The sequence below is a fragment of the Passer domesticus genome, chromosome Z (assembly GCF_036417665.1).
Source record: "Passer domesticus isolate bPasDom1 chromosome Z, bPasDom1.hap1, whole genome shotgun sequence".
In the NCBI taxonomy this organism is placed as follows: domain Eukaryota; kingdom Metazoa; phylum Chordata; class Aves; order Passeriformes; family Passeridae; genus Passer; species Passer domesticus.
In genome coordinates, this window is record NC_087512.1 from 10,490,959 (window position 1) to 10,501,956 (window position 10,998).

Consider the following 10,998-nt stretch of genomic DNA (forward strand, 5'->3'; position numbering starts at 1 on the left):
GACTAACAGTTTTACTCATTATAGATACCTAAACCAGATCCAACCTCCATCAAATTTAAGGCCATGCCTTACCCCAAGGTAGGATTATCCCACATGAACACTGAAGAGAGACACTAAAGATGTCATATCATACCTTCCAAACAGCAGGACTTCCTGTCTCCCATCAGAGAGATTACTCCTGAGCTATCATCCCATCTACAGGAGGTATTAAAAGGCCACAGATAAAATCATTAATCTCAAAGCAGGCTGTCTCCAATCAAGGCTTCCTACTCACAGGCTCCATTTTTCCACTGTCGGTATCTACTGAAAGGCAACTCCATTAGAGGACCACTCCAAACAAGAAATACCAATTCTCAACAGTTTCCCCATGTTTCTCAAGCTGAGCTATTGTTTTCAATGCTTGCCCACACCCACAAAAGAGTCATGTAGGACATACTGCTCTTCAGAGTGACAAACTTGAAAAAGCAGTTCATTTAGGAAACTTGCAACTGTGACACCTAAACTTTTCCCTACCTCCCAACCCTAGATGCACATGAAAAGAGGGCAGCTGCCCCTCTTTGGCTGTGATTTTACAGTGATCACAACCAGTGGTTTCACATCTATCAGACTGGAGCACTCAAGCTCCCTCCATGCTGGGAGCACCACAGCCAGCCAGAAGACTCTGACAATGAACGTTCTTTTCTGCAGCTGTAACTACAGGCCATTACCTTTCACATGGAATACATTTAAATGTAAATAAATGTACAAAGTACCAAATGATTTAGTGGAATGCTCTGCAGACAAACAATGCTATCTACCCCTAAGGATCAAAATTAATTGGAGGAGGAAGAATATTTTAATTGATACAGCTCTATATTGTAAAATGGCACTTGAGCGACAGGCAATTACACTTCAAGCAATTTCTATGATATAGTGTCTAACAGAACAGATACAGCAGGAAGTAAAAAAAACAGCAAGCCTAAATACCGCAAGAAATAAAATTTGTGTGCACTCTCTATGTGATCAATGCAAACATAACCACAAACATTTGCATTACAATAGCGCAGTAAATAACAACCTCACAGCTGAGACATTTACAGGCACATTAGTAAATACACTTTCACATCTCACAGAGAGGACAGCAATTTATTCAACCACCCAAGTAAGACACCTTGCAATCACCAGTCATGCTTTAATTAGGAAGGATCCTCCTGAAAGCAAAGCACAGGTGACCCAGCAGGTCCTTTCCACCCTACACCTCCAGGAGCTGTGATTCACCACACTTCACACTACTCACTGCACAGAGGTTTAAATCCTTTGATGAGCATGTGGACGTGGCCTGAAAGACAAGGCTGCAGGCCAAGCTGAGCCCATCACACGCCATTCCCCAGAGCCCCACACCTCTCAGCAGCCACGGTGCACCAACCTGAATAACTGTGCATTCTGGAATGGTGCCACCCATTTGTTCACTGCACTTATTTATTTCCATCTGAGCTACAGGACAGATTTTCCATACAGAAATGCTCGTAGCTTTATTCGGAAGATAAATAGGAGGAAGTTTTCTACCCTATAATGGATTCCTGCTGGAATAGGACATGTCACATGTCATCTCGCAGCCCAAGCCCCATCATAGCAATGAAGACATTTCTCTGCTCAGCTACTCACCCCAAGAAGTCGAGGATTGAAATACAACCCATGTGGAGGAAGGTTCCTCTGTGGTACAGAAGAATAAAGGGTGGAGAAGATGATTCAGAGAAGGGGAATATAATCTATGCTGCTGAGAGCCTGGGAAGAAAACTGAAAGCTGGCTTGAATTCAGCATATTTGTATTCCCAGATAAATATGGTGAACATGTTCCCAGGAGAAACACCTGTGAGGAGGGCTTGAAAATTGGAAACTGGCACTGCACATCTGGGATGACCACAAGACAGACAGTCATCACTTGTGAAACTCCTTCAAACCCAGGCACACTGGGAAAACAGGTAAGAGCATAAGAACAGGATTAATATTTTAAATATGAGCAGCTGGTTAAAGTTTAATACCTGTCCCACTTGTCATCTGAAATCCTTCATGAAGGGAACTGAGTTCAGATGAGACAGAGACTTTAGTCTTTAACATGAGGTCAGCTGCCATTGAAGCTCCTGCCAGCCTTGATTAAAGCTGATGTGCTGACAGCCAGGCACGACAATGAGCAGAGGTGGCTGCCAGGGGTCCCAGCCACCCTCCTCCCCAGTGCAGGGGACACAAAGGAGCTGCACAATGTGCATCAGAGCATTAGGGTGGTATTAAGTAAGCAGAGCCTTTGGGGTTCGTGTTTTGCGGCAGGCTCTGGAGAGAAGCTTTCTCAAAATCCATGGATTCTAAGTCTCTTTTCGATATTTGTATTGAGAAATGCATACCCCAACAGATCTCAGCCAACAGTTTTCACTGGCAACCTATCTTCCCACATCCCTCAAGTGGATGGATAGCAGGATGGAGACTCTAGGGGTCCAAAGTCCCTCCCACTCTAAGTAGAGATCAGACCACCTGAGATGGTGGGAGATTCAGAGATGGTGGGAGATTCAGAGATACCTGAATACATAACATAAATAATGCACCACCACGTGTGTAAGTTCCCAGGACCCAGTGAGGTGCATCCCAGAACCCTGAGGGAGCTGGCTGATGTGGTTTGCAAGACACTGTCCATGATATTTGAAAAGTCATGGCAGTCAGGTGAAATCCCAGGTGATCAGAAAAGAGGAAACATTGTATCCCTCTTTAAAAAGGGAAGAAAAGAGAACTCCAGGAGTCACCTATCACCCTCACCTCTGTGCCTGGGAAGATCATGGAGCAGATTCTCCTGGAGACTGTGTTGAGGCATTTGGAGGACAAGGAGATGATTTGGGACATCCAGCACAGCTTCACCAAGGGTAAGTCCTGTCTGAACAACCCAGTGACTTTCTGTGATGGAATGACCACATCAGTGGACAAGGGAAGGACTACAGATGTCATTTATCTGGACTTCTGTAAAGTCTTTGACATGATCCCCCACAACAACCTTCTCTCTAAATTGGAGAGAGATGAGTGGACTGTTAGATGGATAAGAAGCTGGTTAGAAGGGTGCATCCAGAGAGTAGTGGTCAGTGGCTCAGAGTCCTGATGAACATCAGTGAAAAGTGTTGTCCCTCAGGGGTCTGTACTGGGACCAGGGTGATTTATTATCTTTATTTATGACACAGATGAAGGGATCAAGTGCACCCTCAGCAAGTTTGCAGGTGACACCAAGCTGTGGTGGTTTGACACACCTGAAGGACAGGATGCCATCCAGAGGGACCCAGACAAGCTCAAGGAATGGACCCATGGAAAGGAACATCATGAGGTTTAACAAGGCCAAGTGCTGCTGCTGCACCTGGGCTGGGACAAGCCCTGGTGCCAGCCCAGGCTGGGCATGAACAGCCCCAGAGCAGCCCTGCCCAGAAGGGCTTGGGGGTGCTGTGGCTGAGAGGCTGCACATGCCCCGGCCATGGCACTGCCAGCCCAGAGAGCCAAACGTGTCCTGGGCTGCATCCAGAGCCCCGTGGGCAGCAGGGCAGGGAGGGGATTCTGCCCCTCTGCTCTGCTCTGCTGACACCCACCTGGAGCACTGCATCCAGAGCTGGGCTCCAGCACAGCAGGGACAGGGACCTGCTGCAGTGAGCCCAGAGGGGAGAGACAAGATGATCAGAGGTCTGGAGCATCTCTTCTACAATGAAAGACAGAAAGAGTTGGAATTGTTCAGCCTGGGAAAGAAAAGGCTTTGGGGTGAGACCTAATTGTGGCCTTCCAGGACCTGGAGGGAGCCTGCAAGAAAGATGGAGAGAGACTTTGTAGTCCTGTAGTGACAGGACAAGGGGGAATTGCATCAAACTGAAAGAGAGCACATTTAGATTACGTATTAGGAAAATATTCTTTGCTGTGAGGTTGGCAAGGCACTAGAACAGTTTGCCCAGAGAAGCTGTGTTCAGGGCCAGGTTGGATGGAGTTGGGAGCAACCTGATCTAGTGAAAGATGTCCCTGTCCACAGCAGGCAGGCTGGAAATCCGTGACCTTTAACGTTCCTTCCAATCATGGCCATTCTATGACATTAAGACCAGCATATCCAGTAAAAGACACAGCTCAGTATTAAACCTAGACTTTCCCCACACCACCAGGCAATCCCTTTTGCCCTGTAAGCAGAGAGAGAAGCAGGAGTGTGTTTCTTCAGTCAGATCACAGTTACTGATTTATACAAGTGTTGTATTTGCATACAGCTGGAGGAGCGGAAAAACCCTGCTCCAGCAGGAAACAAGCTGTCTTTTACCCATCTGGGAAGATGAGAGCACTGCTGAACTTACAGACAACATGCAACAGGACAGTGGCACGGGTGAGAGGATGCCTAGTGGAGTCCAAAGCATTTACAGGAGACCAAGCAGCTGGGCTGCTCTCATGCAGATCTGTAATACCAGGAGGCAAAGCAGGATGTTTTCCCTGAAAGGCAACAGTGAACACAGTGGGTTTGGCATCTGTTTCAGGAGGTCCTACCTCTGTCAAAATTCTGGACAAAGCCTGTTTGTCTGAGAATTTGCAAAGAGTGGAGGAAGCATCAAAGCTCTCCTTCATTTTGTAGGTCAGGAAGGCTTTGGGTTTGGCAGGGTGTCAGCTCATATGTATTCTGTAAAGTGCACTTTAATTTTTCATTGTAGCAGCACCTACATACTTTCATTGAAATAAATAATGAACCAAATTGTATCATGAATCTAGGAATCACTCTCTTCTGGTCCCCATCATGGAGAGGATTTTCTTCCCAGTGACAAGTGTTAATGCATTTATGCCCTAGTTTTCCACAGTGGGTGTCACTATTGAAGTGTCAGGAAGGAAGGTTAGAGCTGCTTTTTCAGACTGTTCCTGTCAGCCTCAGCAGTCCGTTTTGGATGAAAACATCCCGGCAGAACACAGCCTGAAAGAAAGCTGGATTTTAAACAGCACAGCAAAAGTCTTTGTGTTGTATATGATTAAAATGTAACATTGAATAGGTCTTTTTCCCACTCTGAGTCAGGGAGGACAGCTCCACTGTGTAAAAATTACAGGGTTTTTTTGCAGAATGACAGAAGTTTCAGAAGTCTTTAATGTAGTTAAGAGACCATTTTCCATGGTTTTCTCATTTTTCAATGCTGCTTTTTCTGACAAGTCCCCCAGCACAAATCCTGGCAGGTACTGTTCCACTTGTGAGAGCTGACAGGGGACAGCTGGCCATTCGTCATGGTGAGACCCCAAAGCAGTGCCTACCTTCACTTCTCACACAGCAAAAATGGTCAGAACCAAAACCCAGTGGGATCCAGACACTCTGTTTGATTTGAACCATTCTGTGTGAGGTCATGATAATTTTAATAAACACAGTTAGTTGGGGGGGGGGGGGGGGAAGGGGGAAATTACTCAATTATCAAAAGCGGCCTGACTGTAATTTCAAAGTTTTACCAAATTACTTTAATACCATTTCATTTAGAGAGAAATTTAGATTAAGTGCACACAGTAAGTGCTGTTATCCACCCAGCTACTAACCCCTTTTGCAAACTGTCCAACTGCAGAGAAAGTGAATAAAATGCTGGCAAAATCAAACAATAATGAAATTAAAGCTCAACAGCATGGCTTACGACAATGCTCCAGCGGCATCCTTGGGAGGCTGCACTGAAGAGGAGGTGCCATTAGGCAGGTATAAGAGGAGAAGTATTAGATTTCAGTATTACATCTGCTCCCACCTCCCTTGCAGAGCTTTACAATGTCACAGCAAGGCAGAAATATCAGCGTGCTGATACTGATTAGGAGCCCTTTTTAGACAGAAAAGGATAATTGTTTTCTCCTGGAGAGGACCCATAAATTAATTTTATTCACCCAGACCACCTCTGTCATTGCTGGAAGCTGCTGCTGAAGGACCACAGACTCTGCCCTAGATGACACCACATCGCATGCAAATCTACAGCTCAGAGCAGTGGTAACTGCACAAGATATAATGTCTTGTGACATGGTGAAGGTCATATTAGACTATTTGACCTTCAGGCTAAATTTATCAATTCAGTGAAATATATTAATAACAAGGTTTTTAATTAAGACAACATCATAGAGCAATACTGCTTGGCCCATTGCAGATCTGTATTAAAGTACAATATTCATTTAATCGCTTTTGTACATGATCTAGTTAAAATTAGCCAGGAGAGCTGTTACTGTAACACGTGGGTAATAGAAGCAGAAAGCTGAGGCTCACCAAAGCAAAGCCACTGCACTTCATTACCACCCCAGCAGCCTCAGCAGGGCCAGACATGCCAGTGGGGAGAGGCACAAGAGGGAAGGCTGAAGCAGCATACATAACTCACACCTTAAAGAACAAAACACAGTTCATTATCCTGCTATTGTTTTGACAGAAACAGACCCCAAATTACTCGTTTGCTGCTGCTATTTTCACCCCATCAGCAGTCGGGTATGCCTGAGTCAGCACTGGACACACTGCCCAGAGTGGCGTAAGGCAGTGCCAGGCTTTCCCAGGCTCTGTGTAAGACCCAGCTGTCCCAGGAACAAGGGGGGCAAATAAAAACATAAAAACACTCTTTTCTACTCCTTCTCTGCATACGTTAATCTACGCGCTTACTCCTGTTTACACTATGAGGTGTATGTCATAAAAGAGCTTACAGGATGTGTACTGCAGCCAAGTTAATATTACTGTTGGAGCCTCAGCCTCTGTATTTCCTGACTTGACATGGCCCAGTTAAAACTACTATTTTATTTTATTTTATTTTATTTTATTTTATTTTATTTTATTTTATTTTATTTTATTTATTCTACATTTATCTAATGGAGTTTATTAGTGGTTTGAACTCATTTCAGGTAAGAATGCTACACAGAGCACCCACAAACACCTGCAGGAAACTGAGCAAGAAAACAAGTTCTATACTGGAGACAATAATAATATACAGAAATATTAGCTAGTATAGAAATGTGTACAACTATAGTAAAGAAGCTACTTTTAGCAACAACATTCAGAACAGTTTAGAAATGTGTCTGTATTATAAGACCTTTTCACATATTACTGTGGTGAAACCCAGACCTTTTCATTTAGGGCTACTCAGCTGTCCTTTTAGGGCACAAAGTGTGCAGTGTACAAGAACTATAATTTTTTTTAAAAAAGATTTTTTTTTCCACAGATGTAATGACTTGGATTTTAAATGCTGGAAGCAATTCCCACTGCTTGTGCATACAAGCTAAGGCATATGGACCTTATATTAAAGCCTTCGCTACCTCCCAACACAAGCGTGCGCTCTTGCACCCAGCCACAATCCTGCCCAGAGATGTTCCCTATTTCACAAAGCTACTGAAAAGCCAGTAAAACACCCATGGCAATATTATTAAGATATGCAATAGCTTTTAAATTTGACCCTTACAACATTAAGGTTTGATGTCACCAGCATTGCCAAATAACCCCTGCAGTAAATACCTGCCACGCAAGATAGCTGCAGCTCTCTGCATTCCCAGGAAATCCTTTGCAATACCACTCAGACTCTGACCTTCTCTCCCTACTTCAACTCATTTGAGACAATTAGTGTCTTGATTTCTACCCTGGGAAGCCTGGGTGCTGCTGGCAGAGCTGCTGGCAGCTGCATTTGCCAGCTCAGGAGCTGGTAAGCCAGACTAAACATCTACTCACACATCAAGATTTTAGACTAGCATTCCCCGGTCAGCATTTCAAAGGGAATGTAGAAAAGACCTCACGTCATGAAAACCAAAATACTTTTAAAAAAAGGAAAAAAAAAAAAAAAAAAGGAAAAGAAAAATAAATCCTTTCCGCTTCTCTAAAATGTTCGTGAGTTTTTGAAAAGTTTAAAAAATAGGTTTCCTCCAGGCTAGGCACTGAATAATTTTAAAGAAGAAAAGACTTCAAAGACACATTTTCCATTCTATTTGCATTCAGGCATTTTGTTTTTCAGAAAATTATTAACTCAGTAATATCAGTAATATCACAGCCTATTCTTCTACTTGGCATGAGCTTTGGCTACCCAGATAATTCATCGAGTGCAAGAGAGGGAGAAGGCACTCTACAGAAGTTTGTGAGTCATCCCAAGGGATTAGCACGGTATTTGCAAGGACATGCATCCTGCACACCAACATGAGAGTTGCAGAGGGTGTACAGGCATTGCAGTGTGCGCTAAAATGAAGGCAGAGGAGCCTACACCAAGGCGGCTGAGCACTCTGGTAGCACCTGCTCACAGCCACTCCGGCTGCCCCTCTGCCAGCAGTAAAACGAAGCCCAAGCCCTGATGTCTCCACTAAAAACATGAGGCTGGTGCAAGGACAGGGCTTGAACCCGCTGCCACTGCACCGGCCAGAGCGCTCCAGCATCCTGGGTCAGTCCCCCACAAACTCCCGCAGCCCTCAGGGACGAGGGAGTGAAGGCAGCTCTGGGACGATTCCTCTCCCAAGGCTTCACAGCGCTCTTTCCCAGCCAGAAGCAGAGAAGATTTGACAGCGCGTTGAGAGAAATTCACGAGCATTGCTGCTCATTAAAAGGATACCGAGGGAAAGCACTGAGGTTAACGGGATGGGCTATATTAAGCCCATTTACAGCTTTATGGCGCCTTCAAAGGGGCATCAGAGCCTTTTACGGCCACGTAGAATGGTCAGATAGTTACAAACTGAGACAGGTTTAAGAGAGTACCCCAGGCCACCCGAAGGAGAGGCAGCACAGTTAACTTCAGAGTTTGAGGTCAGCTCTTGATGTTTTCCTCTTACATTTCTTACCCACAACTGCTCCCCGGCTTACAATACTGCATATATCACACAGCCTGCTTTGTGCGAACAGGAGTATTTAATGACACAGAGAACTACCTTCTGATGATTAGAGGGGGAAAATCGGCCACATGCTTCATGCTGTCTGATTTTATTAAACTGCTCTGTATATGGAAGTGGGGGGTGGTTGCTGTTTTTCTGCAGCGGCAGCCCCTCTTCCTCACATCCCCGGGTCCCGCGCATTGCAAGACAGTAACAGGCACTGTCACAACATGACCTAATCCTCGCCGGGAGACAGGACAAAGTGTCACAGCCGGCGATGGAGCTGCCCCTCGGCCCCCGGCAGGCACGCCGGGAATAGGAGAACGAGACTGGTCAGAGACCCTACAAGCACGCCCAGATCAGGGGATATGGCCCACTGACCCCCAGAGGAATGAACCCCACCAACCCCGGCAGGACGGGCCCTATCAACACCTGCCCCATTGACCTACAGAGCGATGGACCCCACTGAACCCTGGGCATGGACTCCAGCAACTCACCAGCTTCCTGGGGATGGAGCATGATGGGGTACGCATTCCCCTGAGCCCCTCCAGAGGGGATGCGACCCTCAGCCCCCCGAAACATGGAGCTCCAGGGATCACGGGGGAGGCACCCCACTGACACATGGAGGAGGGGCTGCTAACCCCCACAAACAACTCTGGGTAAGATGAAGAGCCTCAGCCCTGGGGTGGGGAGATGCACCCTGCCCCCCCCCCCCCGCAGGAGACTGAGCGCCCAGGCAGCTGGGGGAGGCACCCACGACCCCCGGCAGATGCGGCCCCGGTGGCAGCGGCGATGGGGCTGCGCCTCCCCGTCCGCCGGGACACGAAGCCCCCGGCGCGGATGCCGGCATGACCACAGCGACCGCCGGGCGATGCAGCCCCCGCGTCCCGCTGCGGCAGCACGGGGGGAGCGCGGCGCCCAGCCCAGCCCAGCCCAGCCCAGCCCAGCCCAGCCCCGCGGGAGCGAAGCCGCCGGCGGGGCAGCCCCGGCCCCGCCGCCCCCGCGCTCCCCACTCACCTCGGCGGGACGGGGCCCCGACACCTGCCCGGCGTGCCCGGGGCAGGCGCACCCGGCCCGGCGCCGCTGCCTCGCCGGCTGGAGCGCCCGGCCCGGCCCGCGGAGCGGCGGGGGCGGCCCCGGCGGGGCGGGAGCGCGGGGATGCCGCGAGGGGCGGCCCGACGGGGCGGGCGGGGCTCGCTCCCTCCTTCCTCCGCGGGACACCTGGGGCCGGGCACCGACCGCGCCGCGGGGGCCGGCCGGCGCTGCGGGAGCTGCCTGGGATCTGCGGCCCCCGCCGAGCAGGCGTTGCTCTCTGCCAGGGTTTTAATGTTTTAGGGCACACCGGGATTTTTTCAAGTCTTTTAAACGTTTTCCTTGTATCGCTTTTATCTTCGGTTCTCGCTCAGCGGGCAGTGCTAGTTACAAGGATGATTTAAATGAACTGTGAATTACATTTTTTTCTTTTTTCATATATAAATCTAAGCTGATCCTTTCTAATATTTTAATAAAGTTTTCTTTTCCTTTAATAGAAACCTCAAGATTATCAAAATGAAACGGCATTCTAAAGTGTTTAGTTGCTTTTTCAGGTTCGCGTTCCTTAAGCACTGCGAACGGGAATGGCCAATGTCTGCTTTCTTTCAAGCCAGAATCCTCTCCTGACTCATGGCCCTGTACAAGGCGCAGGGAGTGTGTTTCCAGCACTGCTGTTCTAAAATTAAATTTGAAAAAAAAAAATTCAGATCAACCAAAGTGTCTCTAAAGTATTGTCTTTATTAAAGACTCTGTCAGGTAATCACGTTACAATTTGGCCCAGATGCTCTGCCTATCACTTCTTTGAAGATGATTGCTCGTGATGGCAATGTCTGGGCTGATAACTAAATCAAGCTCAGCGTTTAGAGCAGAGGGTTGTCTACAGGCACTTGTTGCAGTGACAGGCTCACCACAAGATACCAGGCAGTGCCTTAGGACTCTTCAGCACGGGAAGGACGCTGTGAGCTGAATTGTTGTGTGAATGCATAATGCTTCCATGCAAACAGAGCAGTACTGCAGAGCGCACCCCCACCACCCTCTGTGCAGAGCGATGAGGTTTGCCTGGAGTCTCCGAGGCCACAGCATGCAACGAAAGAAGAAACCCAACCCCTTTCACACTGATGAACTCCAGGATGAGGTGCAAAAAAACAGGTGCGTGATTCCTGTCGCTGACCTTGT

The 10,998-nt window shown here is 47.7% G+C and overlaps 1 protein-coding gene across 3 annotated transcripts in view; it reads right to left on the reverse strand.

Moving 5' to 3' along the window:
* The window catches only part of PDZD2 (PDZ domain containing 2), a 203,143-nt gene extending 193,180 nt beyond the window's left edge, over positions 1-9,963 (reverse strand). For 2 of the 3 annotated variants that reach the window (XM_064405468.1, XM_064405467.1), the window contains exon 1: positions 9,808-9,963. The gene's annotated coding sequence lies outside the window, so the exon portion shown is untranslated. The remainder of the gene's footprint in view (positions 1-9,807) is intronic. The other variant, XM_064405469.1, reaches the window with a different exon arrangement.
* Between the last annotated feature and the right edge of the window lie 1,035 nt (positions 9,964-10,998).